General features: G+C 46.7%; 2 protein-coding genes across 2 annotated transcripts in view; both read left to right on the forward strand.

Annotated features, from left to right (window-relative positions):
• Nucleotides 1-24,770, forward strand: part of EFCAB2 (EF-hand calcium binding domain 2) — a 483,350-nt gene that overhangs the window by 150,085 nt on the left and 308,495 nt on the right. The window lies entirely within an intron of this gene.
• Nucleotides 1-24,770, forward strand: part of LOC126951220 (cytochrome c oxidase assembly protein COX20, mitochondrial) — a 213,754-nt gene that overhangs the window by 140,334 nt on the left and 48,650 nt on the right. The gene's annotated exons all lie outside the window — the stretch shown is intronic.

The raw sequence follows: 24,770 nt of genomic DNA on the forward strand, positions 1-24,770 counted from the left end.
TGCCCAAGCTGGCCTCAAGCTGTCCTCCCACCTCAGCCTCATAAAGTGCTGGGATTACAGGCACGAGCCGCCGCACCTGGCCTTGTTGGTGTTTTCCTATCCTCCTGTCCTTGATCTCTAATTGTCAGTGTGCTGCAGGGCTCAGTCCTCGGCCGTTCTCTTGCATAACTATACTCAACACTGAGGAAATCTCAGCTTGTCTTATGGCTTTAAATACTGTGTATCTGATAGGTGTAGACAGATATGATGGATATAATGATGATTCTCTAATTTTTTTTGGAGACAGAGTTTTGCTCTGTCGCCCAGGCTGGAGTGCAGTGGCGTGATCTTGGCTCATTGCAACCTCCGCCTCCTGGATTCAAGTGATTCTCCTGCCTCAGCCTCCCGAGTAGCCCAAGTAACTGGGATTACAGGCACCTGCCACCATGCCCGGCTAATTTTTGTATTTTTGTAGAGACGGGGTTTCACCATGTTGGCCAGGCTGGTCTCGAACTCCTGACCTCAAGTGATTCGCCTGCCTCGACCTCCCAAAGTGCTGGGATTACAGGCGTGACCCACTGCTCCTGACCTGATTCTCTAATTTTTATCTTCAGGGAGACCCTTTCCCCTGAGCTCCACACCCACCTACCCACTGCCATTAGACACTGGGTGTCTCCAGCCTCACGGAGCTCCCAGCTCTCCACTCAGCCGGCCTTTTGGCAGTCTCCCCATTTCAGTTCAAGGCAACTTTATTCTTCTAGTTGCTCAGACCAAAGACATTCCTCAACTTGCCTTCTCTCACCCCACGCAGCCAGCTCATTAGGAAGTCTTGTTAGCAATACCTTCAAAATACATCCAAACCTAATTCCTTTCCATCTTCCCCACTGCCACCGTCATTCCTCACCTGGGTTACTTCAGTAGTGTCCTAACAGGCCCCACGGCTCTGTCCTCGCCCCGCTGCAACCTACTCTCAGCAGTTTTCAGAACCATCTGATTCAATTCTGTCACTCCCCTCCTTAAAAGCCTTCTCTAAAGGCATTTTCAGTTAGAGAAAAGCCGTAGACCTTAGCGTGGGCCTGCAGCCCCTACCTGACTCCGCCTCTTATCTCTCCGCGCTCTTCCCTGCTGGCCCCCACCCCCTCTGCTGCAGCCACGCTGACCCCCCTTGAGCACGGACCAGGCTTTAGGGCTGGTGCTTTCCACTCCCTCTGCCCGGGCTGCTCTGCCCCAGACAGGCCACTCTAAAAAGGCTCACCCTTCTCCAGCATTTATTGTTCACCCCGCCTGCTGTTTTTTCTCCTTAGCACTACTGCCATCAAACATACTATATGTAACTGGGCACAGTGGCTCACGCCTGTAATCCCAGCACTTTGGGAGGCCGAGACACGCAGATCACTTCAGGTCAGGAGTTCAAGACCAGCCTGGCCAACATGGTGAAATCCCGTCTCTACTAAAAATACAACAATTAGCCAGGCGTGGTGGCAGGTGCCTGTAATCCCAACTATTTGGGTGGCTGAGGCAGGAGAATCGCTTGAACCTGGGAGGTGGAGGTTGCAGTGAGCCAAGATCGTGCCATTGCACTCCAGCCTGGGCGACAGAGCAAGATTTTGCCTCAAATAAATAAATAAATAAATACCATATGCTGTACTTGCTAATCTTGTTAATTGTCTGTCTCCCCTCTAAAATGCCATTGGGAGTGGGGTTTTTTCTCTGTTTGGGTCACTGCCAGGTCCCGACATCCACGGGCGTTCACGGCAGCCATATGGGGAGTGATCGCGAATGTGTACAGTTTCATGGACAGGAAGGTCTAGGCTGAAGCAAGTGGAATGATACCATAGCCTGACTATCTTAGTAGTCACCCATGACGATGGTTTTCAGAGCCTCACCCTCATGTACCGCAGAGAAACGACTGCAGTCCGGCCCCTCTCCGACTTCCCTTCCTTCAAGCCACCACAGAAACAGCAAGGCAGTGAAGAGTGTGCGGAGGGAGCCAGCAGGGCCCGGGCTGACCTCAGCCTCTGGCACTTCAGATTTTCACACTGGGAAAAACATTTCCTCTTGCTAAATCTCAGTTTCTTTTTTCTTTTCTTTTTTCTTTTTTTTTTTTTTTTTGAGACCCAGTCTCACTCTTGTCCAGGCTGGAGTGCAGTGGCGTGATCTCAGCTCACTGCAACCTCCACCTCTCAGGTTCAAGCTATTCTCCTGCCTCAGCCTTCCAAGTAGCTGGGATTACAGGCATGTGCTACCACACCCAGCTAATTTTTGTATTTTTAGTACAGATGGGATTTCACCTTGTTGGTGGGGCTGGTCTCAAACTTCTGACCTCAAGTGATCCACCCGCCTCAGCCTCCCAAAGGGCTGGGATTACAAGTGTGAGCCACCGTGCCTGGCCTAAACCTCAGTTTCTTAACCAGTAAAATGAGAATAATGCTACCTCCTTCACAGGACTACTGAAGGCTTAAATGAAACACCCTTAAATGAGGCTAAACCTCAGTTTCTTAACCAGTAAAATGAGAATAATGCTACCTACTTCACAGGACTACTGAAGGCTTAAATGAAACAGTCTTAAATGAGACTAAACCTCAGTGTCTTTTTTTTTGAAACGGAGTCTCGCTCTGTCGCCCAGGCTGGAGTGCAGTGGCCAGATCTCAGCTCACTGCAAGCTCCGCCTCCCGGGTTCACACCATTCTCCTGCCTCGGCCTCCCGAATAGCTGGGGCTATAGGCGCCCACCACCTCGCCCGGCTAGTTTTTTGTATTATTTAGTAGAGACGGGGTTTCACCATGTTAGCCAGGATGGTCTCGATCTCCTGACCTAGTGATCCATCCGCCTCAGCTTTCCAAAGTGCTGAGATGACAGGTTTGAGCCACCGCGCACGGCCGTAAACCTCAGTTTCTTAACCAGTAAAATGAGAATAATGCTACCTACTTCATATGACTACTGAAGGCTTAAATGAAACAGTGCGTTAAAGTACTTAGTAGAGTGCATGACACAGAGCAGGCACTTGGAGAATGGAGATTCTTTTTCTTAGTAAGAAAAATTATAGGAAGATGGGTGTGGTGGCTCACACCTGTAATCCCAGTCGCTCCTGAAGCCGAGGTTGGAGGATCCCTTCAGCCCAAGAGTTTGAGACCAGCCTGGACCACATAACTATCCCCCCATCTCTAAAAACAGATTAAAAATTAGCTGGATGTGGTGACACATGCCTGCAGTCCCAGCTACCGGGGAAGCTGAGGCAGGAAAATGGCTTGAGTTCAGGAGTTTGAGGCTGCAGTGAGCTATAATCACCCCATATGACCATCCTGCACTCCAGGCTGGACAACAGAGCAAGACCTCATCTCTTTAAAAAAGAAAAAAAAAAAAGTTACAGCAGCTGTAGGTTCTCGGCTCCTGACTTGGGAAGAATTTCACAGACGATTTAAAAACAGCTTGTTGATGATTGCAAGGACCCAAACTGGTTGCTCGCTATCTCCATAGAAGCCCACAGGGGAAGAACTGTGCTTGAGCTACAACAAGGGGCCAAGTCAACCTATGGCAGTCTTGTGTGATGAGGCGGCGGAGCCACAGGAGCAGGCTTCTCCAAAGAAGCTGTGACCGCTCCTCAGGACAGATCCTTAAAGACTGGCATAGCCCAGGCTGGGCATGGCGGCTCACAGATCCCAGCACTTCGGAAGGCCGAGGCGGGCGGATCACCTGAGGTCAGAGTTCGAAACTAGCCAGGCCAACATGGCGAAACCCCATCTCTACTAAAAATACAAAAATTAGCCGGGCATGGTGGCACATGCCTGTCATCCCAGCTACTTGGGAGGCTGAGGCAGGAGAATCGCTGGAACCTGGGAGGTGGAGGTTGCAGTGAACCAAGATCATGCTACTGCACTCCAGCCTGGGTGACAGAGCGAGACTGTCTCAAAAAAAAAAAAAAAAAAAAAAAAGTGGCATATCCTGGTGTGTCCAGTCACAGAGTACCTGCAGCTTTCTGGTGAGAAGTCTGTGATGGAAACAGCCACGAAAACGGCGCTTTCATATGGATGCCTCAAACTCCACGGGGAAATGGGGCAGCTGGCCAGACGGCTGGGAACTGACAGGTCTACACTGCAGTGGCAAAATATTGCAAGCCCCACACTGCTCTTGTTAATACACCTCTCTGCCCTTTAAAAAAATGTAGCTATATTTAAAGTCTTCTGCTTCTCAGCTTGCTTCCATCCTCCTCCTCAGTGCTTGTTGATGGGATTCAAGCACTCAGCCCTGAAAACTGCAGGCTGTGCTCTAACGCCTGGTGAAAGAATCTTCAAGATGAGAAGGAGGGACGTACGCTCTTTTCCTGAAGCTAGAAAAAGTAGATGCTCTTCTGCATCATAAACCAACTGTCTTAGTTTGCTTTCTGTTGCGGTGACAGAATGCCACAGACTGGGTAATTTACAAAAGAGAAACAGGCCGGGTGCGGTGGTTCATGCCCGTAATCCCAGCACTTTGGGAGGGCAAGGTGGGAGGATCGCTTGAGCTCAAGAGTTTGAGACCAACCTGGGCAACATGACGAAACCCCCTCTCCACAAAAAATTCAAAAATTTGCCAGGTGTGGAGGCTCTCAGCCCTGGCTGGATATTAGAATCACTTGGTGGTGAGGCGTTGGATCAGTAATTAGTGAGTGAAGTCATTAGAAAGTTTGGTCTGGGCTGAGCATGGATAGAATTCAATGAGAATTTCTGAGGATGGGGCCCAGGCACCAGTGTTTTAGTGAAGATGCACAGATGATTCCAATGTACCACTAAGACTGAAAAAAAAAAAAAAAAAAAAAAAAAAAAAAAAAAAAAAAAAAAAACCACTGGTCTAGCCCAGATGATTCCAATGTACCACTAAGGCCGAGAACCGCTGGTATAGCCCAGCTAACATATATCCAAGTTATTGCCGCAGAGTTTTACCACTTCATTTCTCAGGAAAATGCAGACAGATGAAAGAAGGCTTTATATAGAAAGAAAGACAGTATTCAGATCAATCCAAATTCTATGTCATTTGTAACTATAATCCCTGTTCATATATTATTTCCACAATCCCCAAAACCTTTTTATTTTTGTTGTTAAATTTCTACTTATTAGGATACAATTCTTAGAAAAACAAAACTCATTATTTTTAAAACACTCCAAATTTTTCTTTGCAAAAAGACCTTTGCCTGGTGGTTAAATTTTTTAAGGGAATTGATACTCTTTCACCTCATTAGCAAAAAGAAAAAAAAACACTTAAATGTATTTAGATCTCTCAAACTTTTTAAGATGATACCTTTTTTAATGCAACACGGTCCCAAGAGTAGACGTGTCTTTGACTTGCGAGGCCTCTGGTGTCTATGTTTTCTATACAGAGCTGTGCTGTCTGATACCATAGCCACTGGCCATATGTGATTCTGGAGTCTCACTCTGTCACCCAGGATGAAGTAGAGTGGTGCGATCTCGGCTCACTGCAACCCCCACCTACCAGGCTCAAGCGATTCTTCCACCTCAGCCTCCCAAGTAGCTGGGACCACAGACTCAAGCCACCACAACGGGCTGTTTTTGTATTTTTGGCAGAGACGGGGTTTCACCACATTGCCCAGGCTTGTCTTGAACTCCTGAACTCAAGTGATCCTCCTGCCTTGACCTTCCAAAGTTCTGGGATTACAGGCATGAGCCACCGTGCCCAGCCAATATGTGACTCCTTAAATTTAAATGTCTAGAGGCCAGGCGTGGTGGCCCACACCTGTAATCCCAACACTTTGGGGGCCCGAGGCAGAAGGATCACTTGAGTTTAGGAGTTAAAGACAAGCCTGGGCAACATGGTGAAGCCCCACCTTTGGTAAAAAATACAAAAATTAGCTGGGCATGGTGGTGCACACCTGTAGTCCCAGCTACTTGGGAGGCTGAGGCAGGAGAATACTTGATCCCAGGAGACAGAGGTTACAGTGAGCTGAGATCGATTGTGCCACTGCACTCCAGCCTGGGCAACACAGCAAGACTCTGTCAGAAAAAAAAAGAAACAAATTAAATGGCTGGGATGGTGGCTCACACCTGTAATCCCAGCACTTTGGGAGGCCTAGGCAGGAGGATCGCTTGAGCTCAGGAGTTCAAGACCAGCCTGGGCAACATAGTGAGACCCCCGTCTCCACAAAAAAAAATTGTTTTAATTAGGTGAGTGTGGTGGTGCACACCTGTGGTCCCAGCTACTCCGGGAGCTGAGGTGAAAGGATCACTTGAGCCTGGGAGATTGAGGCTGCAGTGAGTTGTGATCATGCCACTGCACTCTAGCCTAGGCGACTCAGCAGGCCCTGTCTCTAAATAAATGAAGTTCAAATGAAATAAAATTAAAGGCTGGGTGTGGTGGCTCACACCTATAATCCCAGTACTTTGGGAGGCCGAGGTGGGCGAATTGCCTGAGGTCGGGAGTTTGAGACCAACCTGGCTAGCATGGTAAAACCCCGTCTCTACTAAAAATACTAAAATTAGCCGGGCGTGGTGGCGGGCACCTATAATCCCAGCTACTCGGGAAGCTGAGGCAGGAGAATCACTTGAACCTGGGAGGCGGAGCTTGCAGTGAGCCGAGATTGCACCACTGTACTCCAGCCTGGGCAACAGAGCGAGGCTCCATCTCAAACCACACCCCCCACCACCAAAAAAAAAAAAGGAAATAAAATTAAAAATTCAGTTCTTCAGAATGACGGGCAGCATTTCAAGTGCTCAGTATCCGCGTATGGCTGGTGACCACCATGTTAGACGATGCAGCTACGGAATAGTTCCATCATTGCAGGAAGTTTTATTAGCACTGAATTCAAGAGTGACTTTTAATTGATGCAACCATATATGGTTTTACTCCTGGACTTCAACGGCAAATGGAGGCCCGCCATCATCTGCAGCAGATGCTATGCCAAGGGCAGGAAGTGCCATTCCACTTACGGTGGAAGGAGGTGGTTTGGGGGGTGGGGTGACTCCTTTGGCTACTCCCTGTGAGAAGAATCAGCCTCTCAGGCCTGAGGGGTAAACAGCTGAGGAGGGAAGTGAAGTCCTTTCTTTCTGAACTGTTAAGCTCCCCCACCTAGTGCTCGTAATATTACCATTTTATGCACAAATTGGATGCAAAGCTTACCACCCTGTCAGACTACAGATTGCAGTGTGATCAGTTTAACTGCAAAGATTGGCCAGGAAAATAAACTCTCACCGTGGACAGCGAGGAAGCAAATGCTCAGCAGACTCTCCCCTCATTCTCCCCGTCACTGAGGAAGAGCCCAGAGCGGCGTGGGCGACTGATGTGGGACGGAGCTGCTCTGCGCTGGGCATTGGCGCTTCAGAGACATGGGCTGAATTCTATTCGGCAGGAGAGCTGAAGACAGAGCAGCCCACGGCTCACCCCAAACAATCGTCAGTGCCGGAAAAATCACCACTGTTGGTGTATTCCCGGCCACCCTGCTGGACGGATGGCAAGATTCCCAAGCAGTGAAGGGGAAGGCGGCCATCCCGCCCTGCTCTGCTTCCTAGGTGGGCAGCGCACCTGTGGGCCTGCCCGCTCTGCTTGCAAGTGGCTCAGAAATGCTGGCTCCCAGGTCGCCGGGCTGTTCCCTGGGATGAGGCCTGCTGCCTACACATGTCACAGCAGTGGGTTCTGTGCAAAAAGTGACATGAGAGAAGATAAAATCTCTGCTCCCTCCCATGACAGTCGTGGAGAGTTTCTGCCCTCTGTCAGGAAATCCGACTCGTGTGTGTGCGTGTGTGTGTGTGTGTGTTCACGTGCACGATTGACACTTCGTTGCATCAGCATCTCACGGATCCTACATCTTTCCTGTGAGTTCAGCATGAGAATACACCCACATTTCTCTACTGTCAAAAGTTTTCGAACTGTTCCAGTGTGTTGTTAAGTATTCAGAGAAAAGGAGCTCGGTCCTGGGAGAGCGGCTGAGTGGCAGAGATTAGCAGAGAGTACTGAAAAAGAAGACTGAGGTGGCTGAAGGCAATGGCCGCGGCAGAGAGACCCTCATGCGTGAGCTGCAGGGTGTGTGTGCCTTTGGGGATTCAAAGGCGTGAGACCTGCTTTGACTGTGGAGGAAAATGACCACAGATCACTCCTCAACTGAAACATTAATTAGCAGAGCTTGGGGGAAAAGGTGATATCCTCAGTCTGGAACGGGCTGTCAGCTTGTCAAAAGGAAAGCTCTGCTTAGCCCAGAAGCCCAAACATCTGCCCATGGCTCTAAATGTGTAACATTTGGAATGTCAAGGACTCAGCCAATCCAGATGATAACAACAGCCCTAAATATCTGATGGGAGAGCAATTAGGCAAGAAAATGATGAAAGGTATCTGGCTGGCAAGGAACAAGCAATACTATCTCTATTTGAAATGACATAATCTCACATACAGAAAATCCTAAGGAATCCACTAAATTATTACTGGAATTAATAAATAGGTTCAGTGGCAGGGCACAATGTTAATATACAAAAATCAATTGTATTTCTATATACTAGCAATGGACGGTGCAAATGTAAACTTAAGAAAACAGTTCTATTTATAATTGCATTGAAAAGAATAAAATACTCAGGAATGAATGTAACAAAATAAATACAAAATGTGCGCTCTGAAAATTACAACACATTGTTGGAAGGAATCAAAGATGAACTAAATAAATAGACATCCCACATTACGGATGGAAAGAATCAATATTGTTAACATGGCGATACTCCCCACATTAATCGACAGATTCAATACAATTCCTATCAAAATCTCAGCTGAGATTGTAAAGAAAAAAAAAATCTCAGCTGACTTTTTTGACAAGCTGATCTTAGAATTCATACGGAAATGCAAGGGACCCAGAATAGCCAAAACAATCTTGAAAAAGAACAGAGTTGGAGGACTCGCACTTCGCAAGTTCAAAACAGTACAGAGTTCAGAAATCAAGACAGTGTGCAATGGACATAAGGACAGACATATGGATGAATGGAATTGAATGGAGTTGAGTGGAGTGTTCAGAAATAAATCCTCACGTTTATGGTCCATTGGTTTTTGACAAGAGTGCCAAGACCATCCAATGGGGAGAGAATCATCCTTTCAGCAAGTTGTACGAGGACAACTGGACGTCCTCTTCCTTACACCATACACAAAAAACTCCAAATGGATCATAGGCCTAAATATAAAAGCAAAACCCACAAAACTTATAGGAGAAAACACAACAGGAAAGCTTCATGCCTTTAGGTTAGGCAAAGCCTTCTTAGCTATGACACCAAAAGCACAAGAGACAAAGAAAACAGTAGATAAATTGGACTTCATCAAAGTTAGACATTTTTCTGCTCCAAAAGATGCCATGAAGGAAGTGAAAAGGGCTGGGCACAGTGTCTTATTACAAGGCTCGTTACACAGAGTGATCCCAGCTCTTCTGGAGGCTGAGGCAGGAGGATTGCTTGATACCAGGAGGTTGAGGCTACAGTGGGCCATAATGGTGCCACTGCACTCCAGCCTGGGCAACAGAGCAAGACCTCAACTCAAAAAAAAATTAAAAATAAAAGACTGGGTGGGGTGGCTCATGCCTGTAATGCCAACAATTTGGGAGGCCAAAGTGGGTGGATTGCTGGAGCCCAGGAGTTCAAGACCAGCCTGGGCCACATGGTGAAACCCTATCTCTTCCAAAAAAAAAATACAAAAAGCAGCAGAGCATGACGTCATGCACCTACGGTCCCAGCTACTCTGGAGGCTGAGGCAGGGGAGGATGACCTGAGCCCTGGAGGTCAAGGCTGCAGTGAGCTATGATCGCGCCACTGCACTCCAGTCTGGGCAACAGAGACAGACCCTGTCTCAAAAAAATAAAAAATGTATTAAAATAAAAAAGAAAGTGAAAAAGCCAATCCACAGACTGGGAGAAAATATTGGCACATCATATAGCTGATAAAGGACTTGTATCCAAAACATAAAGAATTATTACAACTCAAAAAGAAAAATAACACTACTTCCTGTTCACCAGACTTGAAAAAAAAAAAAAAAAAAGAAAGAAAGAAAAAGAAAGACAAATAGCAGAATCTTAAAATAGTCAAAAATCTGAAGAGACATTGCTCCAAAGAAATATACAAGCAGCCAATAAGCACATGAAAAGATGTTCAGTGGCCACAGTGGTGCACCTGCAATCCCAGCTACTCAGGAAGCTGAGGTGGCAGGATCACTTGCGCCTGGGAATTTGAGATCAGCCTGGGCAACATAATGAGATTCCATCTTAAAAAGAAAAAAAAAAAAGATACTGAAAAATGCCCCATTAGGAAAATGCAAATTAAAAGCACAATGAGCTATCAGTTCACATTCACTCAAAAAGTATAATCAAAAACACAAATAGGCCAGGCGCAGTGGTTCACACCTGTAATCCCAGCACTTTGGGAGACCAAGGTGGGCAGATCACCTGAGGTCAGGAGTTCGAGACCAGCCTGGCCAGCATGGTGAAACCCCTTCTCTACTAAAATACAAAAATTAGCCAGGCGTGGTGGCGGCACCTGTAATCCCAGTTACTCAGGAGGCTGACACAGGAGAATCGCTTGAACCCTGGAGGGGGAGGTTGCAGTGAACCAAGATGGTGCCACTGCACTTCAGCCTGGTCGAAAGAATGAGACACCATCTTGATAAAGTAAAATAAAAAAATTGTGATAACCTGAAAGGATTTGGCACTCAGATTGTTTAGCATCTGTCTAAATTCTTATTCCACTTATGTAACCAAGACTGGATACCGCTTATGATGAATTATCAGTGTGTTTACACAAGAAAGTACACAGAATTCCACTCAACTGATCCATACTCAAAGAGAAGACTTTGGCCTTGCATTCAGAGATCAGCAAAAACAATATTCACCTTATGTTTTAGGTTAGAATATTTGATATAGATCTTTTTTTTTTTTTTAAATTCTCACTTTGACTTCATTCACTCACCAATCATTGATGCTGGTCACGTTGGAGAAAAGGGCTTCTCCTGTAGTCATATTTACTTTAAAAGAGTTCCTGGCTGGGTGCCGTGGCTCACGCCTGTAATCCCAACACTTTGGGAAGCCAAGGCAGGCGAATAACCTGAGGTCAGGAGTTCAAGACCAACCCGGCCAACATAGTGAAACCCCATCTCTACTAAAAATACAAAAATTAGCCAGGTGTGGTGGTGCACACCTGTAATCTCAGCACTTTGGGAGGCCAAGGCAGGCGGATCACGAGGTCAGGAGATCGAGACCATCTTGGCTAACACAGTGAAACCCCGTTAACTGGGCGTGGTGGCAGGTGCCTATAATCCCAGCTACTAGGGAGGCTGAGGCAGGAGAATCTCTTGAACCCAGGGGGCGGAGGCTGCAGTGAGCCGAGATCACGCCATTGCACTTCAGCCTGGACAACAGACAGAGATTGTCTCAAAAAAAAAAAAAAGCTTTTTTTTTTTTTGAGATGGAGTCTCACTCTCACCCAGGCTGGGGTGCAATGGCACGATCTCAGCTCACTGCAACCTCTGTCCCCTGGGTTCACGCCATTCTCCTGCCTCAGCCTCCCGAGTAGCTGGGACTACAGGCGCCCGCTGCCATGCCCAGCTATTTTTTTGTATTTTTAGTAGAGACGGGGTTTCACCGTGTTAGCCAGGATGGCCTCGATCTCCTGACCTCGTGATCCGCCCGTCTCAGCCTCCCAAAGTGCTGGGATGACAGGCGTGAGCCACCGCACCCAGCCCAGAAAAAAAAAAAAAAAAAAAAAAAAAAAAAAAAAAGTTTTCTTGTTTTTCTGAAACAGAACAGCCTCAGGATTGGTTCTCAGGGGCACTTCATTGCTGTTTAGAAACATCCCCACTCACTATAGGCGAGTGCTGAGGGGAAAATCAGCCTTCGGCTGGTGGGCTTTAGAGCTTTCAAAGTTAATTCTGTGTGCTGTGAGTGAAAAAGAAACTACACCCATGTTCACAGCAGCCTCACTCACCATAGCTGAAAGGTAGAAGCAATCTGAGTGCCCATCGATGGACGAAAAGACATATAGAATGTGGAAATACCGATAGTGGAATATTACTCAACCATAAAAAGGAAGGAAATTCCAACACATGGCACAGCACGGATGAAAGTGGAGGACATTATGCTGAGTGAAATATGCCAGTTACAAAAGGACGAATATTGTGTGATCCCACTTATATGAGGTATCTAAAATGGTCAAACTCATAAATACGGCAAGTAGAATGGTGGTTGCCAGGGGTTGGAAGAGGGAAAATGGGAAGTGATTGTTTAATACGAAGGTTTCAGTTTTGCAAGATGAAAACGTCCTGGAGACTTTGCTTCTCCAGCAGTGTGAATATATACTCAATACTATTGAACTCAACACTTGAAAATGGTTAAGACGGTAATTTCTTTCTTTTTTTTTTTTTTTTTTTTTGAGATAGTCTTACTCTGTCGCCCAGGCTGGAGTGCAGTGGCACAATCTCGGCTCACTGCAACCTCCACCTACCAGGTTCAAGTGATTCTTGTACCTCAGCCTCTGGAGTAGCTGGGATTGCAGGCATGCGCCACCACGCCCAGCTCATTTTTGTACTTTTAGTAGAGACGGGGTTTTGCCATGCTGGCCAGGATGGTCTTCAGCTCCCGGCCTCAAATGATCCACCCACCTTGAGCTTCCAAAGTGCTGAGATTACAAGTGTAAGCCACCCACCATGCCCAGCCAAGATGGTAACTTTTGTTATGTGTGTTATGTGTATTTACCAAAATCAAACATAAAAATAAGTAAGTAAATAAAAGAAAGGAAACTCACTTGAAAAATGCTCTGTCAACCTGAGGCCACCAGAGTGACTATTAAAATGCTGCCAAAGGCTACTGAACCAGCTCAGGATCCCTTTAAGCTTGTCTTAGTAGTCGCTAAGGCCTGGGATTGTTTTTTTGTTTGTTTGTTTTTTGAGACAGAGTCTCGGTCTGTCACCCAGGCTGGAGTGCAGTGGCATGATCTCGGCTCACTGGAACCTCTGCCTCCTGGGTTCAAGTAATTCTCCTGCCTCAGCCTCCCAAGTAGCTTGAACTACAGGGATGCACCACCACACCTGGCTAATTTTTGTATTTTTGGTAGAGACAGGGTTTCACTATATCGGCCAGGCTGGTCTCAAACTCCTGACCTCAGGAAATTCACCCACCTCAGCCTCCCAAAGTGCTGGGATTACAGGCATGAGCCACCACACCTGACCAGGCCTGGGGTTGAAACAGTGCTAAAGTTATGTTGGTGGTATCATAATTCTCCAGAAATGAACATGAACACAAGATGGCTAACAATAGAACAGGCCAAACATGATTCTACAATAGGTCTCACAAGGAGGTGACAGGATCCATACAAACCGTAGCAACAGAATGATTTAACATGCAGTTTAGGTGATAGGAGATGTAGAACCAGGCAATATTTTAAAATCAATTTTATTTTTATTTATTTATTTGAGACGGGTCTCACCCTGTTGCCCAGGCTGGAGTGCAGAGGCACAATCTCAGCTCACTGCAGCCTGACCTCCCGCCAGGCTCAAGTGATCCTCCCACTTCAGCCTCCCCAGTAGCTGGGACTACAGGTGCACGCCACCACGCCTGGCTAATTTTTTGTATTTTTTGTAGAGACGGGGTTTTGCCATGTTGCTCAGGCTAGTCTTGAACTCCTGAGCTCAAGTGATCCACCCACCTTGGCCCCACACAGTGCTAGGATTACAGGTATGAGCCACCGCATCCAGCCAAACCAGGCAATATTTATAATTGAAAATGACTCAAACATTTCATGGACAGATGTAAAATCAGAGGGCCGTATGGGAAAGATTTAAAAAGTTTCCAAGGTTTTAAAAAATCCCGAGTAAATGAAGAGGGATACCATGCTCATGAGCTAGAAAATTTCATATCATAAAGATGTCATTTCTCCTCAATTTATTGATGCTTTTTTTTTTTTTTAATGATTATTTTTTATAGAGACAGGGTCTCACCATGTTGCCCAGACTGGTCTTGAACTCCTGGGCTCCAGTGATCTCCTACCTCAGTTTCCCAAAGTGCTGGGATTATAAACATGAGCCACCACGCCTGGCCAGGGAAGGATTTCTCAAAGTGTAAATAATACAACTATTAAAAAAAGATTAATAGATATGACAATATTAAAATTAATAGTATCTAGTCACCAAAGATATATTAAAGAAGGTGAAAAGACATGTTACTAATTGGGAGAAGGTATTTGCAACAAATAGTAATATGGATTAGTATTAAGAATATGTGGGCTGGGCACAGTGGCTCACACCTGTAATCCCAGCACTTTGGGAGGCCGAGGTGGGTGGATCACCTGAGGTCAGAAGTTCAAGACCAGCCTGACCAACATGGTGAAACCCCATCTCTACTAAATACAAAAAGTTAGCCGGGTGTGGTGGCGTGTGCCTGTAATCCCAGCTACTTGGGAGCTGAGGCAGGGGAATGACTTGAACCCGGGAGGCAGAGGTTGCAGTGAGCCGAGATTGCATCATTGTACTCCAGCCTGAGTAGCAAAAGCAAAAACTCCATCTCACAAACTGAAGGGGTGGCCTGCCCCTCCACACCTGTGGGTGTTTCTCGTTAGGTGGAACGAGAGACTTGAGAAAAGAAATAAGACACAGAGACAAAGTATAGAGAAAGAAAAGCGGGGCCCAGGGGACCGGCGCTCAGCTTACAGAGGACCCACACCGGCCCCGGTCTCTGAGTTCCCTTAGTATTTATTGATAATTATCTTTACCATCTTAAAGACAGGGGAGTGGCAGGACAATATAAACAAAGAAAAAAGAGGAAATCGGCAGTAAGACATATGAACAAAAACCTCTGTGACATGAATAAGTTCAAAGGACAAAGCTGTGCCTTGAGATGCATATGCAAACATCTCCATAAACCTTTAGGCAGCATAGTTTCAGTCTATCACATGGGGAGAAACCTTAGACAATACCTAGCTTATCTAGGAACAAAGTCACACCCTGCACGCCCAAAATCCATTAAACCTTGAGTTACCACAGCACATGTCTCTTGCAAGGACAAGGTTGGGGGTAGGGTCACAGACTAACAGCATCTCAAACACAGAACAAAATGGAGTCTCTTATGTCTACTTCTTTCTATATAGACACAGTAACAGGCTGATCTCTTTCTTTTCCCCACAACAAACAAACAAACAAACAAACAAACAAACTCCAAAAAATAAAAAACAGCAACAAAACAACAATAAGAAGGACAAATAACTCAGTTTTTAAAAAAATAGGCAAAAGACATGAGTAGGCATTTCAGAGAAGAGAAAACACATGCGACTGATAAACATACAGAGAAATATTCAATCTCATTAGCAGTCAGGGAAATGCAAATCAAGACCACAATGTGATCACATGGTAACTGCATCCAAAGGACAAAAATCATGCCCGACAGCGCTAAGTGCTAGAGAGGATGTGGATCGGCAGGCTCAGTAATACACCGCTAGAGGGACCCCGCGGAGCCATTCCGGGAAGCACTTTCAGATTATCTTGTAAAGCTAAGCAGGTTGTTTTTTGTTTTTTGTTTTGAGACAGAGTCTTGCTCTTTTGTCCAGGCTGGAGGGCAGTGGCACAATCTTGGCCCACTGCAAGCTCCGCCTCCCGGGTTCAAGCGATTCTCCTGCCTCAGCCTCCCCAGTAGTTGGGATTTCAGGCGACCGCCACCGCACCTGGCTAATTTTTGTATTTTTAGTGGAGACGGAGTTTCGCCATGTTGGACAGGCTGGTCCCGATCTCCTGACCTCAGGTGATCAGCCCGCCTCAGCCTCCTAAAGTGCTGGGATTACAGGCGTGAGCCTCTGTGCCCGACCAGCTAAGCAATATCCTGCAATCCAGCACTGCACTTTTAGGTATATACCCAAGGGAGCTCTTGCATTTGTACACCCAAGATATGTACCAAAACATATTTATAATAAAATATTATTTTAATTATATTAATTAATACAATGTTTTAATATAAAACATATTTATAATAGCAACATCATGGAAACAACCCCCCAAAAAAGCTCATTGACAGCAGAATGGATAAATATCTTCTGCTGGCCGGGCGCGGTGGCTCAAGCCTGTAATCCCAGCACTTTGGGAGGCCGAGACGGGCGGATCACGAGGTCAGGAGATGGAGACCATCCTGGCTAACACCGTGAAACCCCGTCTCTACTAAAAAATACAAAAAATTAGCCGGGCGCGGTTGTGGGCTCCTGTAGTCCCAGCTACTCGGGAGGCTGAGGCAGGAGAATGGCGGGAACCCGGGAGGCGGAGCTTGCAGTGAGCTGAGATCCGGCCACTGCACTCCAGCCTGGGCCACAGAGCCAGACTCCGTCTCAAAAAAAAAAACCTTCTGCTGTAGTCACAGAATGGAACAGTATATACCAACGTCATGAGGTCATATTTTCCAGTTATTTATTGCTGTGTAACAAACCACCCCAACATTTAACTAGATTAAAATGTAATTGCTTAAAACAGTCATTTTCTTATATTTTCTAATCTGTGGGTCAGGAATTCAGGCAGGGCTCAGCTGGGCCATTAGTGACCATCTTGAATCTTCTGCAAATATAGATAAATCTCTAATTTTGAGTAAAAAAAAAATAGGCACTAAAAGATTATCCACACAGGGCCAGTCACGGCGGCTGATGCCTGTAATCTCAGCACTTTGGGAGGCTGAGGCAGGCTGATCACTTGAAGTCAGGAGTTCAAGACCAGCCGGGCCAACATGGCAAACCCCCGTCTCTACTAAAAATACAAAAATTATCTGGGCATGGTGGCACCCGCATGTAGTCTCAGCTAGCTGGGAGGCTGAGGCATGAGAATTGCTTGAATTCAGGAGGCAAAGGTTGCAGTGAGCTGAGATCATACCACTGCACTCCAACCTGGGTGACAGAGCGAGACTCAGTCTCAAAATAATAATGTTAATAATAATAATAAAGACTGTTCACACAGGCTGCCCTTTTTATAAAATTAGAAACAACCAGAACAACAACAACAAAAGTACCTTCTAGGAATACATGTATATGTGACAAAACTCTATAGAAAGGAAAGTAAGGGAATGATGGGTGTGCTTTCTCCTAAGGTGGTAGGAAGCGGGGAGCCGGGAGAGGGAAGAGGGGAAGGATTGCTAGGCAGTAGTAAGCAAACAGGGACCTGGTTTTGTGTTGAGTGATGTATCCATAGATGTTAAAGCATAAATGAAGTAATGAATGAATGAAAAGGAGTTTTGCGTGGGTCAGTGACTAAAGTATTACGTCATGAACAAGGATTATGCTGAAGCCATTTCTGTGCAGTACTTGAAGCGCATCTTCTTTTTTTTTTTTTGAAATGGAGTCTCGCTCTGTCACCCAGGCTGTTGTGTGCAGTGGCGCAATCTCGGCTCACTGCAACCTTTGCCTCCGGGATTCAAGCGATTCTCCTGCCTCAGCCTCCTGACTAGCCGGGATTACAGGCACCCGCCACCATGCCTGACTAATTTTTTATTTATTCATTCATTTATTTTTTTACTGGAGACGGTGTTTCACCATGTTGGGCAGGCTGGTCTTGAACTCCCAACCTCAGGTGATCCACCCACCTCAGCCTCCCAAAGTGCTGGGATTGCAGGCGTGAGCCACCATGCCTGACTTGAAGTGCATCTTTTTTAGAAGGAAGAAGTAGAAAAGCCCAGGGAAGTGAAGTGACTCATCTCCCATCACACGGCTAATTGGAGGCAGAGCTGAGACTAAAAGCCAGGTGTCCTGTTTCTCACTGTCCAGTGCCACTTCCTCTGAGCCATAAGACCTAGCAGAGAACCCGGCTGACAGCAGGATCATGCCAGGTTCTGCGATCTGGCTTTCTGTAGTCGTCATTTTTGTACTGTGTGCTCTTCACAGAGCCACCGCCGAGGGAGGGACACTGGGGATTTGCCTCAGGTGCAGAAATGTGGCCAGTGCAAACATTTTAAATCTTAAAAGATTGAGCAACATTCAAAATGTCCTCCCCACTCAGCGAAGCCCTCCCCAACCTCTCACACCCGGCTGGTCCTTGCTCAGACTACTGGAGAGAGGCTGAACCCTACACACAAGGTCAAGGGCGTATTCTCCCTTCCTCTCCTCTCTCCCAGGCTCACAGCCGTGGCTGGAGACAAGGTTCTGTGTTCCAGTGTACTTCATTCATGGATAGAATCCCAATGCCAAGTGCATAAGGAGTTTCACTTCCAGCTATGCCAAGAATGTTACCTATGTGGACTAAGTATCTCATAAAGGGACGGGTAAATAATAGTGTATCCACCGATGGAATATTACATAATATTTGCAACTATGTTTTAAAAATATTCAATGACATGGGAATGCTTCTGATAGACTGTGAAGTAAAAAAACAAGGTACAAACTAAAACAAATACATTATGATTCTAACTTAAATGTATGGATATGAACACATATATAAAAGTGGAATATTTTTGATGATTTTCATTTTATTCTTTTTTTTTTTTTTTTTTTGAGACAGGGTTTCACTGTATCACCCAGGCTGGAGTGCAGCAGTGCAAACATGGCTCACTGCAGCCTCAACTCCCGGGCTCAGGCCATCCTCCCACCTCAGCCTCCCAAGTAGCTGGGATGACAGGTGCACACCATGCCCGGCTCATGTTTTAAATTTTTATTTTATTTTTTATTTTTTTGAGATGGAGTCTCACTCTGTTGCCCAGGCTGGAGTGCAGCAGTGCAAACATGGCTCACTGCAGCCTCAACTCCCGGGCTCAGGCCATCCTCCCACCTCAGCCTCCCAAGTAGCTGGGATGACAGGTGCACACCATGCCTGGCTCATGTTTTAAATTTTTATTTTATTTTTTATTTTTTTGAGATGGAGTCTCACTCTGTTGCCCAGGCTGGAGTGCAATGGTGCAATCTTGGCTCACCGCAACCTCCGCCTCCCGGGTTCAAGCACTTCTCCTGCCTCAGCCTCCCAAGTAGCTAGGATTACAGGTGCATACCACCATGCCGGGCTAATTTTGTATTTTTAGTACAGACGGGGTTTCACCTTGTTGGTCAGGCTGGTCTCAAACTCCTGACCTCAGGTGATCCACCCACCTCCGTCTCCCAAAGTGCTGGGATTACAGGCATGAGCCACTGCACCCAGCCCATTTTAAAATTTTTTTGTAGAGACAGGGTCTCACTTTGTTGCCCACGTTCAACTCCCAGCCTCAAACGGTCCTCCTGCCTCAGCCTCCCAAAATGCTGGGATTACAGGCATTACAAAATGCCTGTAATCCCACCATGTCTGGCCTCATTTTATTCTTCATACTTTTCTGTCTGGTAATAATTTTAAATATAATTTAGATAGACAGATATAAATGGTTTTTGTTTGTTTGGTTGGTTTTGAGATGGGGTCTCACTCTGTCATCCAGGCTGCAGTGCAGTGGTGCGATCTCAGCTCACTGCAACCTCTGCCTCCCAGGTTCAAGGGATTATCCTGCCTCAGCCTCCCGGGTAGCTGGGATTACAGGTGCCTGCCACCACGCCCAGCTAATTTTTGTTGTTTTTTTTTTTTTTAAGTAGAGATGGGGTTTCACCATGTTGGCCAGGCTGGTCTCAAACTCCTGATCTCAGGTGATCCCCCACCTCCACCTCAGCCTCCCCAAGTGCCGGGATTACAGGCATGAGCCACTGCGCCCAGCCTATGTTATCTTTACAACGAATTTTAAAACAAACAAGTTGCTTTTCAAAACAGCAATAAATGTTTACAGTTCATTTTCACCTTCTCCAACGTGTACATTTATCTTTGAACCCCAAGAGGGGTATATATGACTATGTACAACCTAAAATAACACAGCAGAAACCATGGCTACTTCTGAGATCAGTACGAGCTCTAAGACATGACCGATTCAATACAATCAACTCAAGTGGGGAAGACGCAGCAAATCACCGCAGCATTTACTCCTGGTGTTGAGCAGCAAGAGAAGGGACCTGGCGAAGCGAGGGAGAAGCCAGGGAGCCACCTGGAGGTCTGGTTTCTGGTGACCAGCCCGTTACAAAGTCAGATTTCATCGAGGGGTAGCAACAGCCGGAGCCATCGAGCACATGATGGCCCTGGAGACAAACTGTGTGACAATTTCCCCTTCTTCCCTCCTTCCCAGCTCAGTTCACCCCCCGCCCTCCACATGAATGAGCAAGACAGGAGGGAGCCAGAATGAGAATATGACTGTTGCTCTTCTTTTTTTTTTTTTTTTTTTTTTTTTTTTTTTTTTTTGAGACGGAGTCTTGCTCTGTCACCCAGGCTGGGGTGCAGTGGCCGGATCTCAGCTCACTGCAAGCTCCACCTCCCGGGTTTACGCCATTCTCCTACCTCAGCCTCCTGAGTAGCTGGGACTACAGGCGCCCGCCACCTCGCCCGGCTAGTTTTTTTTTGTATTTTTTAGTAGAGATGGGGTTTCACCGCGTTAGCCAGGATGGTCTCGATCTCCTGACCTCGTGATCCACCCGTCTCGGCCTCCCAAAGTGCTGGGATTACAGGCTTGAGCCACCGCGCCCGGCCGACTGTTGCTCTTCTGTAGCGTCCTCTCACACACCCTGGCCTCGCCTGCCTCCCATCCCTCCACACCCAACCCCTTCCCCTGTGGTGTCCCTTCTTTTCCCCGGCCCTCTGGGCCCACCACCCTTGGTTGCTGTCACTCCAACCCACCCACATAGCTTCCTCCCCGCGAAGATGACAACTTCTTGTATCCAATGGGCGACACTGCGATGCCCCCACCCAACCACCCTTCAAAGGAGGATTTATCATCCCAGCTGCTTGAGAACCATGGAACTCTGGGTTCTGCCAGCCCGAGGTGAAAATTCCCCGAGGGAAGGATGGATGTTGGACACGGTCACATACGTCCACCAGTTAGAACCAATTCCTAGAGGTGGGATTTCCGGTCAAATGGTTAGATATGCATGGAAATCGGACTTTGGTTTCAGCATTTGGCCCCAGTCTGCTAACTGGGTTTGGTTTAGTCTTGACCTTTGGAAGGCTAAAGAGCCTACTTCCATGTCATTTATGTTTATGGCCTCCATGAACTGTGGCTGATCAGTGGTTCTGTGGTCGCTCTTCTCTCTTACTAGCATAAAAATGTTGGCTGGGCACGGTGGCTCACGCCTGTAATCCCAGCACTTTGGGAGGCCGAGGCAGGTGGATCACCTGAGGTCAGGAGTTAAAGACCAGCCTGACCAACTTGGTGAAACCCCATCTCTACTAAAAACACAAATGTTAGCTGGGTGTAATGGCACAACCCTGTAATCCCAGCTTCTCAGGAGGCTGAGACAGGAGAATTGCTTGAACCTGGGAGGCAGAGGTTGCAGTGAGCTGAGATCGCACCACTGCACTCCGTCTCAAAAAAAATAAAAAACAAAAATAAAAGTCAGTAATACTCAAAGCATGCCATTTTGATTTAGTATTAATATTTCAATATTCACTTCCTTTTCTTTTCTTTTTTTGAGACAGGGTCTCACTCTGTTGCCCAGACTGGAGTGCAATGAAGCCATCATAGCTCACTGCAACCTCAGCTTCCTTAGCTTAAGGGATTCCTCTGCCTCAGCCTCCGAAGTAGCTGGGACTACAGGCACCTGCCGTCACACCTGGCTAATTTGTAAATTTTTTTGTAAAGACAGTGTCTTGCTATGTTCCCCAGGCTGGTCTCGAACTCCCGGCCTCAAGCGATCCTCTCACCTTGGCATCTCAAAGCGCTGGGATTACAGACGTGTGCTACGTGATCCCCACAAGCCACTGCACCCGGCCCTCAATATTCACTTTCAAATATTCACACCTCGCCTAGGGTGGCCTACAGCCACTGCCCATAAATGCAGGAGTATAAAGGTCTAGCCATCCCAGCCCAACTCAAGAAGACTCTGAAGGGCCATATTTGTGGCAGAGCTCCTCGGCGGTTGGCCGACGCTGTCATTGGCCAACATCACAGCTTAGCTTCTCCCTCTGCCCTCTCCTGTTTCTGCCTTCTCTCTTCTATAGGTGCTGATCACAAGGGCACTCCTTAATAAACATCCTGCCCATCAAACTCCATCTCAGAGCCTGCAGCACAGCCCTTACTGTCTGAAAAGTCATTTGGCCTTGATGCTAAGATGCCTTCCACAGGCGTCCAGCCTTTCGGCTTCCCTGGGCCACATTGGAAGAAGAAGAATTGTCTTGGGCCACACATAAAATACACTAACACTGCTGGGCACAGTGGCTCATGCATAATCCCAGCATTTTGGGAGGCCCAGGCAGGTGGATCACCTGAGGTCAGGAGTTTGAGAACAGCCTGGCCAACATGGTGAAACCCCATCTTTACTAAAAAATAAATAAGAAAATTAGCTGGGCATGGTGGTGCACGCCTGTAGTCCCAGCTACTCAGGAGGCTGAGGTGGGAAGATTGCTGGAACCCGGGAGGTGGAGACTACAGTGAACCGAGATCACACCACTCCACTCCAGACTGGGCGACACAGTGAGACTCTGTCTCCAAAAAACGGAAAGGTCCATGCATAATTATAATTCTCCTGATATCCACCACCATAGAGAAGCAAAAAAGTCATCACATTTAAAGGGTTAGACACTGCTTGTTTTGTTTTGTTTTGAGACAGAGTCTTGCTCTGTCACCAGGCTGGAGTGCAGTGGCACCATCTCAGCTCACTGCAACCTCCCCCTCCCGTGTTCAAGTGATTCTCCTTCCTCAGCCTCCCAAGTAGCTGGGACTACAGGCGTGTGCCACCACGCTCAGCTGATTTTTGTATTTTTAGTAGAGACGGGGTTTCACCATGTTGGCCAGCATAGTCTCGATCTCTTAACCTCGTGATCTGCCCGCCTCAGCCTCCCAAAGTTCTGGGATTACAGGCGTGAGCCTGTACTTTCCTAGACACTGCTCGTAGACTGTAGACATGAGGTTTCACCATGTTGGACAAGCTGCTCTTGAACTCCTGGCCTCATGTGACCCACCTGCCTTGGCCTCCCAAAGTGCGGGGATTATAGGCATGAATCACTGCACCTGGTCCTCTTCACCTTTTGATCATTCTTTTCTTTGGACTGTTTCCAGCTGCAGGACACACTTACTTAAAACCAGCTGGTTGGCCACAGTGGTGCACACCGGGAGACCCAGCTACCAGGATGGCCGAGGCAGGAGGATCACTTGAGCCCAGGAGTTCAAGGCTGTAGTGCGCTGTGGTCACACCTGTGAATACTCACTGCACGCCAGCATGGGCGTGTCTCCAAAAATAAATAAATTAGCTGATCACTCCTTGGAGCATTTAGTAAATTAGGAATTCACCAATGGAAGAAACACGTGTGAGTATACGATGGCGACACCTGGTGGTAGGATATGCAATAACATCGTGAATCTCCCTTAATGGTGGATTCCTGGTTTACTGTTGGAATAAAATGTAATTACATGGAAATTGTAAGAGCCATTCTAAAAAGTTAACAACAAGAAAAAGGTTGTCTGCATGAACATGCATGTGTGTGTGTCTATACTTGCGCATTAAGGACAATGACCCAAGACACAGTTAATGAAGATGAGAGCCTGATCAAGAACCTGGCGTTCACTCTGCTGCTTACTGTTATTCTGACCTCGTGCGAGACACTTAACTGCTTTGGGCTTTGGCTTTCTCATTTTTAGAATGGGAAGATTTAAGAATCCTCACTTAGTTCAATAAATAGTATAAGTGAAAAGTGTTTTGAGAATTGTGCGAATATGGTATACTATGTTAATTATTACACCATTAGCTATTATTATAATAAAGATCATTATTGGCAGGACACAGTGGCTCATGCCTGTAATACCAGCACTTTGGGAGGCCAAGGCAGCTGGATCAGTTGAGGTCAAGAGTTTGAGACCAGTCTGGCCAACATGATGAAACCCTGTCTCTACTAAAAATACAAAAATCAGCCAGGCGTGGTGGTGTGAGCCTGTAATCCCAGCTACTCGGAGGCTGAGGCAGGAGAATTATTTGAACCCGGGAGGCGGAGGTTGCAGTGAGCCGAGATCATGCCACTGCACTCCAGCCTGGATGACAGAGCAAGACTCCGTCTCAAAAAAAAAAAAAAAAAAAAAAAAAGATAATTGTTAGTTCTCTGCTACAAATTTCCTATCAAGGAATGTTAATATTGCTTGCAGATGAGACAGCATTAGTCTGGATTTTGAACCTTGTAATAGTCCCTTTTACTCAAGGATAACTGCTTAAAACTGCAATGTGTCCAATCTATGAGGGTCAAAACAGCAACCGGGGGCAGGGTTCACAACCAGGGGCAATTTTGTCTCCAGGGGACATTTAGAAATGTCTGGAGACATTTTTGGTTGTCACGACTAGGGGGAAGAGTGCTACTGGTATCTAGTGGGCAGAGTCCAGGGACGTGCTACACATCCTACAAGGCACAGACAGCACCCCCAGCACAAAGAATTATCCGGTCCCACATGCCAAAAGCGCTGAGGTTGAGAAACTGGTCTAGCGTAACAGAAGGGGGAAAGTAGACCTTTTTCCCTACTGTCCTGACCACCAGTAACAGCAATCACAAAGAAGGGACGGTGGGTCGTAAATGTGAAATTCTCCAACATACATGTGCAAAAGAGCTCAGGAAATGTATTAAGTAGGCGTCGTAAAATGCCATCGTTATCTACTATGTGTAAACCGTCTCAACATGGGCACAACTGGCCTTGTTTTTCCCTCCTCTTTTTACAAGAAAATGAACCTGACCCAAATAGAACTTTTGCTCTATTCAGACATCAAAATAGAAACTAGTGGTAACTATTAAGTGTGTAGTTACTTGTGGAATTAAGACTAGGAGTTAAAAGGGAGTGAGTGTACTTTGTAATGACCACATGCTCTGATAGTGTA

Source organism: Macaca thibetana, chromosome 1, assembly GCF_024542745.1.
Source record: "Macaca thibetana thibetana isolate TM-01 chromosome 1, ASM2454274v1, whole genome shotgun sequence".
Classification (NCBI taxonomy): Eukaryota; Metazoa; Chordata; class Mammalia; order Primates; family Cercopithecidae; genus Macaca; species Macaca thibetana.